Genomic DNA, 13616 nt, shown 5'->3' on the forward strand with positions numbered 1-13616 from the left:
AACCAAATCCAAAAAAATATCTAGAAAATTCCAAAAATTATAGAAAAATTCCAAAAACTCTAAAAATCCTAATTAATCATATTGGGTCCAAGATCAACCTATAGATTAATTTTTAAAATATATGCAACACACATATATACCAATTAAAATCCAAAATCCCAAAAGAATAAAATATAATAATTTAGATTTATTAATAATCCGATCTACACATGATTTAATCAAATAAATTTAATTTAATGCTTTGATTAATTCGTTCTATCCATAATTTAAATTAATAAATTTAATTTAAAACATTGATACTCAAGGTGAAATATTTATGAGTTCTAAGAGGAAAGATAGAGAAAAACTCGCCTGAAGGTTTTGAAACAAAACCGACGCTTCAAGACTCTTCGAATCCCGACATCCTCTTTCTCCGATTCAGTCTCCTACTTGTCGGCCTCCTCTTCTTCTCTTTCTCTCTACTTCTCTTATTTTTCTAACGTGTAAACTTTTTAACCCTAAACGTTATGTGTATATTTATACACATTAAAACTTAACTCCTATTCTAACTAGGACTACATATATATATACATATACTATATTACACACATATATATATTTATCTTCCATAATTAACCGTTAGTTAATTAAATCATATAAACCTATATATATCCATAAATATATATCTCTATATATATCTTTCCATAACAATTATTAATTAATTATATTTATATATAATTTTATATATTTATAATTAATACAAAAAATGTTTATTTAAATAATTAAATAACCATGTGTCTTTATTAATTAACCCAATAAGGCCTCCTTCAAGTCTAAGACCAAATCATTGGTCCAACTTCCCTTAAGCCCAAATCTAATTAATTTAAATAAATCAAATAATTAAATAAACGCGTAAATTAAAATAATCTAATTACATGAAGCACATAAACAAAACAAGAAATTACAACCAAGTCGCAACATATAAATAAAATCAATACATCAATAATTCAATTCATAATCAAGCACATACACAAACAATCACCATATATAATCATGAAATATAATTAAAATAAAACAATTAATCTAAGCACTCAATAAAATAAATTAATTAAAAATTAAAATAAACGCAATTAATTCAAATTAATCAAATAAATTATTTAAAATAAAATAAAAGTAATTAATTTCAATTAATAAATCATTTAAAATATCGGGGTATTACAGATATTAACGTCTTTGGAACATTCTCTAAGGTGAATATCGGAAGGGAGATGGAGTTTCATGCGCAGAATATCCAAATTTATAAGCATGATGCCAACGATTATGATCCTTGGGGGAAATATGCAAATACTTTAAGAAAAAGAAAAAGCAGAACTAACCTTGAAAAAATTGAGATCAGCAAAGGATGTTGCAAAAGAATTGTGAGAGAAGAACCTTTCACTGGATTCGCCGAAGAATATTTGGTTTGACTAGAGAAGATCTGAGTTGCCTTGAGAGAATGAACTGAAATTGATTGACAGTGAGCTGTGGGGGGTACGATAAGGGAAGATGTGGGTGTGAAGGAGCAATATATAAAGGGGAAGTGGTCCCGTTAACTGAGACGTTAGGAAGTTAAGAAGATTCAAATTTCAAAGACATTAATTCCGAGGCTGACCGCTCGATGCCCCACGTGATCGTTTCGAGCCATAGAATCATCATTAGTCATCAAGTCATCATTAGGTCAATTGATAATCACACCCTAATTAATGAGGGAGTAATTATGGGGGCAGTTGAGGATACCAAAGACGGCATGGTCCAGATCTAACCCACATGATGAAGAATGGGCCTGGCAAATGGTCTGAGCCCAAATCAAGCTTTCATCAGGCAAGCCCAATGCCGAAGAGTGAAGCTGGAGGCCCTAAAGAAGAGTGGATCCATGGTTGCAAAAGCCTCAAGGATGAGCTCAATGGAGGAAGTTAGTTAGGGATCTTCTATAACATTGTAAACAATCTATAAATAGGGAAAAAATGAAGGAGAGCGGGGATCGAAATGTTTGAAATGTAATGAAACTCTGTCCATTTAAAGAGATAGAATTATTACATCTTCAGACACAAACAGTGCCTTAAAGGCTTTTTTGGGCAAAAAAAGTTAAAAAAAAAAATAGATAAAAGTGCTTTTTTTTTAAAAAAAATTGTTTTTTAAAATATTCCTACTGACATATAGCCGTTTTAGACACTGTTTGGCTGACCCAAACAGTGCCTTAATGGTTATATTAGCACAAAAACTTATTTTTTGAATTTTTTTTTTTGAAAAAATTCATTATATAAATATATGTTTATTTATTTTTTTAAAAAAAAACCTTTCATTTTTCCTTTATAAATACATTAACCCCTACTATTATTTACTTCATATCCAACCCATCTTCTTTAGTTTTCAACCTACAATTACAACCACTAAGTCATTTTCTCAATCTTTTAGTTATATTTTTTACTCAAGTTTGATTCCATGGATCCTCCAACACTATATTACTACTACAACTCTCAATTCAACCAATCAAATGATAATTTTGATCCATTCTTATTTGTTGGAGAAGAATCTCAATTTGTTGGAGATGAATCTCAATTTCTGTCTCATCAACCTTCTCAAGTTTCCAACATTCTTACTGAAGTGCCACAATCCAGTAACTCCCAACTTCCCAGAAAGCAAAGGGTTATTCGACCTCCTAATTCTTCTACGGTTGAAGATAAGGCTTTATGTTATGCGTGGATGGCCATTAGCACTGATGCAGTCATCGGTTTAGACCAACGAAAGGCAGCGTTATGGATCTGAATTCAAGAAAATTTTGAGCAACACGTTAGTGGTGCTGGGTACACCTAAAAGAAATCATGTCGCCTGCTTGAATCGTTGGTCCATCATGCAACAAATGATTACCAAATTTTTAGAATGCATGGCCCAGATCGAAAGGAATTACCCTAGTGGGCAAGACAACGAGTACATGGTAAGTTATTTATTATATTAAATTTAATTGGTAGATATTTTAAAGATTTGTCTTCTAATAATTATTTATTTTTATTTTTTTAGATGATTGCAGCCAAAGAGTTGTTTGCTCGTCAAAATAACACCAAATTTAAGTTTAACAGTTGTTGGAACATTTTGAAGAGCAACAATAAGTAGCATTTACATTGTCAAAAAGAATTGACATAAAATAAGAAAAATAAAAATAAAAAAATAAAAAAAAACAGCCGAAGAAAAGGAGTGGAATCCACATTAATGATAATGAGCGTATTAGTCACTCAAACCCATCTACTCCATTAAGTAATGCAGCAACGACACCAAGTTCGGTTAAAGGATCGACGCACATAGGCAAAAATGATCCGATGGATGTTGAAGAATGTCAGTGACCAGAAGGACGAAAAGCAGCAAAGCAAAGGCGAAATAAGGATAAAAGACAATCTGAAAGTCAGAATGATTTCATTAGCAAATTTGATCATGCAACAGCCCTTTATCAAAGACAATCTGAAACTCTTGAGGCCGCTCAAATAGCACGAGAGGCACGCAAAACAGATAAAGAAAAAACTAGACAACTCGAGCCTCAAAGCAAACTAAGAGAGATTGAAAACAAACAAAGAGCTAAAGAGATGTTAATCATGCAAAAAGATCCAGAATTGATGCCAACACACGCCGGGAAAGCATGGCTTATTGATCGCCAAAATAAAATATTAGCATCTATACGCACACGTGGCAACTCAAGCTTTCCATAGGATTATCTCAAGCATTCCATATGATTATTTTGTTTTTTTCTAGTTGTTATGTTTTTAATTCATGTCGTATTGTATTATTTATTATTTTTATTATATTGTTTAAATTTATGTCGTATCGTATTGTTTTTAATAATAAATATTCTATTGTTTAAATTTTTTTTTTTTATGATATAGCCGTTTTAAAAATATAGCCGTTAGGAAAAAGTTAAAAAATAAAATTTATTAAAAATTTAAAAAAAAATTAAAATATTAATATTTTTGGAGAACGAAAATGCACCATTGAAGTACATCCGATAACTAAATTTTGGAGATTCTAAAACGCTGACGTGGTTATGGGAAATGCTGACGTGACTATGAAAAAATGCTGATATAACAAATTCGGAGAGCCTGAATTCGAAGAATCATTGAAGATGCCCTAAGTCATTCAAATTGGGTAAATTTCCATTTAAGTTAAGTCGTCCCACTTAAAACACCCCAGTTTTCACAATTCAAGCCACCCAAAGTGTTGCAACCCTTCGCACCTCAATTAGGTTTTTTGTTGTTGGACCTAACACATGGACTCATACATAAGCAAATTAATTCTAGACTCTTAAGTCAGCTCTTTTTTCAAAATCAAACAAAACTTCTTTCGAGTCACTTTTTTTTTTTTTTTTTCAAGTCACTTTGTAAGAACCATTACGTTTATTTTTTCTAAACTAATTTTTTCAATAACTCTTATGTTTAATTAAGGTTAGCTACAATTAAGATTTATATTTTGTCAATGGACAGTTGTTGGGTTGACTGTGTGGATAACGAGACTTGTTTTTCATGCATCTCAAAATTAATCCAACTCAATTTATCATCAGCAATTAATTATATATATATATATATATATATATATATATATATATATATATATATATTTGTGCCCGCTAAATCAAATTTTAGTTTATATATATGTATGTTGTACGTTGTCGTGCTTAATTGTGCATCACGAATGATTATGACCAGCTATATACATATATATAATGGTTTTCTAATTTGAACATTATTTTGGCTTTCACTATATATATATATATATATATATAATATGGTTTCCTAATTTGAACATTATTTTGGCTTTTACTATATATTTATAGTTAATTATTATATTAATTAAACAAGAATTTTATATGATCTTTAAAACTAACACTTTCCAATTTGCAAAAGGTTCTTGTTTGCTTTGTTTGTTTCTTTTTAGAGAGCATATATATGTATGTATATATATATGTGTGGATAACGATACTTGTTTTTCATGCATCTCAAAATTAATCCAACTCAATTTATCATCAGCAATTAATTATATATATATATATATACACATATATATTTGTGCCCGCTAAATCAAATTTTAGTATATATATATGTGTGTTGTACGTTGTCGTGCTTAATTGTGCATCACGAATGATTATGACCAGCTATATATATATATATATAACGGTTTTCTAATTTGAACATTATTTTGGCTTTCACTATATATATATATATATAAAAAAAATATGGTATCCTAATTTGAACATTATTTTGGCTTTTACTATATATTTATAGTTAATTATTATATTAATTAAAGAAGAATTTTATATGATCTTCAAAACTAACACTTTCCAATTTGCAAAAGGTCCTTGTTTGCTTTGTTTGTTTCTTTTTAGAGAGCATATATATGTATGTATATATATATGTGTGGATAACGAGACTTGTTTTTCATGCATCTCAAAATTAATCCAACTCAATTTATCATCAGTAATTAATTATATATATATATATACACACATATATATTTGTGCGCGCTAAATCAAATTTTAGTTTATATATATGTATGTTGTACGTTGTCGTGCTTAATTGTGCATCACGAATGATTATGACCAGCTATATGTATATATAATGGTTTTCTAATTCGAACATTATTTTGGCTTTCACTATATATATATATATATATAATATGGTTTCCTAATTTGAACATTATTTTGGCTTTTACTATATATTTATAGTTAATTATTATAATAATTAAAGAAGAATTTTATATGATCTTCAAAACTATCACTTTCCAATTTGCAAAAGGTTCTTGTTTGCTTTGTTTGTTTCTTTTTAGAGAGCATATATATGTATGTATGTGCGCGCGTGCGCCCTTTAGCTTTCTATTATAATCTGATTACTATTAAATCAAGGATTTGCCAAAGTCCACTGTAAATGTCTAATCAATTAGTGTCTCCTAGCCACAATGTTGCTGTCCTAATCTTTCCTTAATTTCGAGGTTTTACACGTTTTCTTAAGATTACATATATTATTAAAACTCTATTTGCTAAAGTCCATTGTAAATGTCTAATCAATTCATGTCTCCTAGCCACAACGTTGCTGTCCTAATCTTTCCTTAATTCCGGGGTTTTACGCATCTTCTTAAGATTATATATATTATTAAAACTCCATACATCCGTATGTATTATTTATACATATATATATATATACTAGAAAAAGACATGTGCGTTGCACGTGTTCAATATTTGGTAACTTATCGATTTTATATATATATATATTTTCAATTGTTTACATATTAATTAATAAATTTTTATTTTGTATTTGAGTTTTATGGAAATTATTTTAATAATAGTATAAGTAATTTGAATTTTATTACGTAATTTTATTAGGTAATTTTTAGAATTTTTTAGAAACTCTTTTTATAAAAACACTTTTTATATTAATTAATAAATATTTTTTTTATATTTTGTTAGAATTTTAAAGAAAATAGATTTACTAGGTAATTTGTAATTTGAATTTTATTAGATAATTTGAAAATGGTGATTAATTTTATTAGTTAATTTTTCGAATTTTATAGAAACTATTTTCATAAACACTTTTTATATCAATTAATAAAAATTTTATATCAATTAATTAATGTTTTATAGTTTTATAGAAACTCTTTTTATAAAAATTATATTTATATTAATTAATAATTTTTTTTTTTTAATATTTTGCGTTAGAGTTTTATAGAAAATCTTTTAATAATAGTATAGATTTTTTTATACTATTTAATAAATATTTTATAGTTTTATAGAAACTTTTTTTATAAAAATTATTTTTATAATTTGAATTTTATTAGGTAATTTGTAATTTGAATTTTATTAGGTAATTTGAAAGTGTTGATTGATTTTATTAGTTAATTTTTAAACTCTTTTTATATTAATTAATAAATATTTTATAATAAATGTGTTATGTTAATTAATATTTATTTTATAGTTTTATAGAAACTTTTTTTATAAAAACTATTTTTGCAATTTAAATTTTATTATGTAATTTGTTTTATATTTTGTATTAAAGTTTTATAGAAATTAGATTTCTTAGGTAATTTGTAATTTGAATTTTATTAGGTAATTTGAAAATTGTGATTGATTTTATTTGGTAATTTTTAGAGTTTTATAGAAAATATTTTTATTAAATATTTTTATAAAAACTCTTTTTATATCAATTAAGAAATATTTTATATTAATTAATAAATATTTTATAGTTTTATAGAAACTCTTTTTATAAAAACCCTTTTTATATTAATTAATAAATATTTTTTTATATTTTGTGTTAGAGTTTTATAGAAACTCTTTTAATAATAGTTTAGATTTTTTTATACTAATTATTTTTTTTATAATTTTTTGAGTTTTATAGAAACTATTTTTATATTAATTAATAAATATTTTATAGTTTTATTGAAACACTTTTTATAAAAACTATTTTTGTAATTTGAATTTTATTAGGTAATTTGTAATTTAAATTTTATTAGATAATTTGAAAGTGGTGATTGATTACATTAGGTAAATTTTAGAGTTTTATAGAAACTCTTTTTATAAAATTATTTTTATGTTAATTAATAAATATTTTTTATATTTTGTGTTTCAGTTTTATAGAAACTCTTTTAATAATAATATAGATTTCTTAGGTAATTTGTAATTTGAATTTTATTTGGTAATTTGAAAGCGGTGGTTTATTTTATTTGGTAATTTTTAGAGTTTTATAAAAACTATTTTTATATTAATTGAAAAATAACTCTTTTTATATAAACTATTTTTATATTAATTAATAAATATTATAAAACTTTTAAAAATATTTTTTTATATTTTGTGTTACAGTTTTATAGAAACTCTTTTAATAATAGTATAGATATATTAGTTAATTTTGAAAGTGGTGATTTATTTTTTTAGGTAATTTTTAGAATTTTATAAAATATATTTTTATATTAATTCATAAATAACTCTTTTTACAAAAACTATTTTTATATTAATTAATAATTATTATAAAACTCTTTTTATAAAAACTCTTTATAGAACTAAAGTATTCAACAATATTGCTTGATAAGGGTTTTTTTTTTTTTTTTTTTTTTTTTAGAGCAAAAGGAATACCTTGTATTTTTTATATTTTGTGTTTCAATTTTATAGAATATATATTTATTAGGTAATTTGTAATTTGAATTTTATTAGGTAATTTGAAAGTGGTGGTTTATTTTATTTGGTAATTTTTAGAGTTTTATAAAAACTATTTTTATATTAATTCATAAATAACTCTTTTTATATCAAATATTTTTTGTATTAATTAATAAATATTATAAAACTCTTAAAAATATTTTTTAATATTTTGTGTTATAGTTGTATAGAAACTTTTTTAATAATAGTATAGATTTATTAGGTAATTTGAATATTAGGTTATTTGAAAGTGGTGATTTATTTTTTTAGGTAATTTTTAGAGTTTTATAAAATCTATTTTTATATTAATTCATAAATAACTCTTTTATAAAAACTATTTTTATATTAATTAATAAATATTATAAAACTCTTTTTATAAAAACTCTTTATAGAACTAAAGTATTTAATAGTATACAGGTTTCTTTGTTGAGTGATGTAAAGTATTCACAATTACTCGGCAAAATTCAACAAGAAATGAGCTTGGGATCTAAGAAATCAAAACCTTCCAGATTCTCCTTTCAGTAGCATTGGTTTTAGAATAATTTGGGAGCTTCTGTATACTCTCAGAGGTTCCGGTTAACACAATCCCTTTAATTATTTGATGCTTTTGTTGTCAGGCTTTCCTAACTTGGTTCCAGCATCAACAGTAAACCCTAAGTCTGAAGTTGCAATTAATAGTCTCGCAACAATTGTTTTTCCAATAACACAAATCACAACCATACACAATTCAGGGACATGAGCTTGGGATCTAAGAAATCAAAACCTTCCAAATTCTCCTTCCAGTATCAAGTCTGAAGTTGTAATTAATAGTCTCCCAACAAGTGTTTTTCCAATAACACAAATCACAACCATACACAATTCAGGGTCCAACCGCCTGAGGAAGTGAGAGTACATCTAAAAGAATAGTAGAATGACAATAATTAGTTCAAACAATTTCTGAGAATTAGGATTTCAGAGGTGAAGCATGCTTGTTTTGACCAGACAAGCTTGACCGGAATGACTTTCATTAAGAATAACATAGAGTTCTTCCGAGAAATTCCATCTTCAAGGCAGAGATGATTTGATACTCCGAGTCTATGAATTTCTACACTTTTGAGTCTCTCAAGACCGAGACTTTTTGGAGATTTCTAGAATTCTCAAATTTTGTCTCATTTTCTTTTTCCTCTATGCCTCTATTTATAGACTTGATGACATGTGCCCTCTTGATTGAATTTCAAATAAAATAAAACTCTTTAAATGTATCTTTTTCTGATGTCATAGGGTTTTATTCAAAATAAAATAGGTAATTTGTGGTAAAGTTTTATTTGAATTATTTTATTTTTTTCAAATATATCCTTCCTCTAATTAGATTTCCTTTTATTATATCTATCAATAAATAATTTTTTATATTAATAATACTCATATAATTAGATTTCCTTTTATTAAAAACTCATAATAAATAGATAAATAGGTAATTTGTGTTAGAGTTTTATAGAAACTCTTTAAATATATCTTTGTCTAATGTGATAAAGTTTTATCTTTTTTGATGTAATAGAGTTTTATTGAAGATAAAATAGGTAATTTGTGGTAGAGTTTTATATAAATATATTATTTTATTTTCGTCAAATATATCCTTCCTCTAATTAGATTTCCTTTTATTATATCTATTAATAAATAATTTTTTATATTAATAATACTTGTATAATTAGATTTTCTTTTATTAAAAACTCATAATAAATCGATAAATAGGTAATTTGTGCTAGAGTTTTATGAAAACTCTTTAAATATATCTTTGTCTAATGTGATAGAATTTTATTGAAAATAAAAATAGGTAATTTGTGGTAGACTTATTCTTGTCTAATTAGATTTTATTTTATTTTATAGAAACTCTTAGATTTATTATGTAATTTGTAATTTGAATTTTATTAGGTAATTGGAATTTTATTAAGTAATTTTTAGAGTTTTATATCAATTAATAAATATTTTTTTATATTAATAAATAAATACTGAAATACTAAAACACTAAAACACTTTGCACATTTAATAATTTGAATTTTATTAAGTAATTTTTAGAGTTTTATATTAATTAATAAATATTTTTTTATATTAATAAATAAATACTGAAATACTGAAGTACTGAAATACTGAAACACTAAAACACTTTGCACATTTAATAATAGTATAGATATATATATATAATGGGTAAGGAGGTACGAAAATGGATAGATCTTGGCCTGCTGGACAGATCTTGGCTGGACTTTAGCTATCTTATGTGAGATATAAATTTGTAATTGACATTTTTTTATTGTCAAATTATGACGGCTCTGGTTTTTAGGCCAGTGCGTCAGTGATGAACCGAAAGAATGATTCGATAACGGATCCGAAAACAAGACCCTAAGAAGTCAAAGTGACCTTCCATGAGGTCGTGGAACTCAATGAAAATTGATGCGGAAGTAAAAGATCAAAAATATGACAAATAAGCCCCTAAGGGCAGAATAGTCATTTTACATGGAATTGACGTCCCTAGAATGTAAATTATTCTCGAGACGCATCCATGACTTCCCGTGAAGTCACGGAATTTAAAAGAAAGTAGCGGAAGCGAATTACAAGAAAACTGGACAAAAATAGCCCCAAGGGCAAAATGGTTATTTCGGAAAATATAAAATCGAGTTTTACCGAGCACACCACTGGGGAGAAAGCGGAAAATTAATCAAGTTAGACTCAAGAATCACTTGATTCGGAGTCTAGATGGAAGAGAAAAGTCAAAACAAAGTTTTGACGTCACCACGGCCGTGAATAGTAACCTGGGCAAAATGCTGAAATCGTGTGTCGTTTTGAGGCACCAAACGGTGTTTTCTGGAAACACATGAAGAAGAAACCCCCCTCAAAATAATTTTTTCAAGCTGAACATGTTGAAAGAAAATTTTATTTTTGACGTGAAATTCCCAAATTGCCCTTACAACAGACTTTTTCAAATAATGCAGATGCACATAGGAAATCAGATTTGACGCGGGTTTTCGGGTCCGAGATGACATTTTCTGGAAAAACACGGAGGAGAAACCCTACCCTAAAATTGAGTTTTCTACCCAACTGCATGACAGGAAACGAAAAAAAAACACACTGCAAAATCCCCAAAATGCCCATAGATCAGAACTGGACAAGAGGGCAAAAGTTGCTACAGTAACTGTCCTGATCTGAGAGTAGAAACGAGCTATCAAATGAATTTTTCTGGAAAAAAATGAAAATGAAACCCCTCCCGAAATCAAATTTTCAACCCAGCAACGTCAAAGAAAATGAAAAAAACACACTGTGAAATGGCCAAAATGCCCCTCCAAAAAATCTAATCAACAAGGCTAAAAAGCCGCTAAAATGCAAAAACTGAAAGCTAAATTTCACGAGAGATTTCCGGTACCAAGACGACATTTTCTGGAAAAACACGATGAAGAAAACCCCCCTAAAATAACGTTTTCTAAGTGACCATGTAAAGAACGAAATTCATTTCTCGAAGGAAAATCCCAAAATGCCCTAAAACCAGATCATGCAAAAAATGTCAAAAATAAATCCATAGAGTACTCATTTTGTGAGAAATGACTCTAAACTTGAAAACGATCATGGAGGCAAACTTAACTTACCTAATAGGACATGCTAAAGTGGTCCATGGCTTAAAAATAGCACCGATACAAAATCCGATCCCCCAACGGCAAAAAAGGCAAAAATGAACATAAAAAGAAAAATTTGAAAACCAAAATTATGAAATGGTTTCAAATTACCATTTGTCCCTTGGCCACACTTCATGCATATTAAGTAGGTCCTAATAAATGTGCTTGTGCACACTTTGCATCACCCGATTTTGAAATGAACCCTTAAAGGCTTGGATTTTACCATTTTAGCCCATAATGCAAAGCATGAAACTAAAATGCAAAAATAAAAACAAAATGGTGATTGGCCCTTGGCCACACCTCATACATATTAAAGAAATACTAGATAATGAATTTCATACCTGATGCACACTTCGGTTCAAAAATATCATGCTAAAACCCTAATTTCTTATATAGTCTCATTAAAGGCAAGATTTCAACATTTATGAAAATACATGAACTTCAAATATGGTTTGGCCCTTGGCCTCATATCATATACATAAAATGAGAATCAAAAAGTGTGCTTAGGCACACATTACAAGTTTAGAACCAAATATACACATTTGACAAATAAGGCTACAAATGACTTTTTAAGACAACCTTTACAAGAATGAAACCTTCAAGTCCACAAATCATCCAAGCATAACGAGAATCTCAACCCTATTTCCTGTACCTGAAAAATATCCCCACTATGTGGGTGTGTAACATAAAGCTACTGGTAGGAAATGAGCATGCATCGACCTAATGTTTTACAAAGTTATTACATTAACTTCAAACAATTCAAAAGGGTCATGCCACCTAACGTTTATGTCAAAGGTGAGACACGGGGAGCACCCTAAGCTACCTTAAAACATTTCCAGCATAAATCACATCATTCATGCAATTCAAACAATATAGAAGCATGCTATACAAAACAACAAGATATAGATCTTTAAAGTCATTGACTTGAAATCTAAAATGCAAAAACAACTAAAGTGGGTCATGCCACCTAACGTTTATATTCCAAATGAATCTATAGGATCATTCCTAAGTTGTATTTGAACAATATAGCATAGATATACTTAACAACATCAAAAACCTGCAATGATTCATTAGAAATCATAATGCCTGAATATACTTAACAACATTAAACCGCCAATAACCAAAACCACAAGTCATAATTAAATATTGGTTGCCAACTGGGAATTGAATGCGAAATCAAGTAGTGGAAGACTTGGACATCAAATCTTGGATAAAGCCAAGACCTAAAGGATTTAATGAATTGAACAACCACGGAGTGATAATTTGTTTTAGTAGCACAAGCCTCTATCCACTTAGAAACATAATCAATGGCAAGTAGAATATATTGAAAGCTATAAGACATAGGAAACTGACTCATGAAATCAATGCCCCAAATATCAAAAATCTCTACAACAAGAATATTTGTCAAGGGCATCATGTCTCTTCTTAACATCGATCCCATCTTTTGACATCTCTCACACTCCTTGCAAAAATTGTAGGCATCTCTATTGATGGTGGGCTAAAGACGAATAAAGTCTCCTTGGCAAGAAGATTGCACAAGGGTCTAGCAATTTTGCTAAAGTCTTTGATGAAACGGCGATAAAAGTCGGCATGACCTAGAAAGGAGTGAATTCTCTCACCGTAGAAGGTGGAGGTAATTCAGAAATGAGCTCAAATTTTGCTTTATCAACTTCGATAACCCTTTTTCAGATGACATGACCCAAAACAATACCTTCTTGAACCATAAAATGGCTCTTTTCCCAACTAAGAACATGGTTTGTTTCATGACATCTTTTTAGCACTAAAGATAGATTTTTAAGGCA

The sequence above is a fragment of the Cornus florida genome, unplaced genomic scaffold (genome assembly GCF_030987335.1).
Source record: "Cornus florida cultivar Cherokee Brave unplaced genomic scaffold, ASM3098733v1 CherokeeBrave_3.0.0_Hap2_Chr06, whole genome shotgun sequence".
Lineage (NCBI taxonomy): Eukaryota > Viridiplantae > Streptophyta > Magnoliopsida > Cornales > Cornaceae > Cornus > Cornus florida.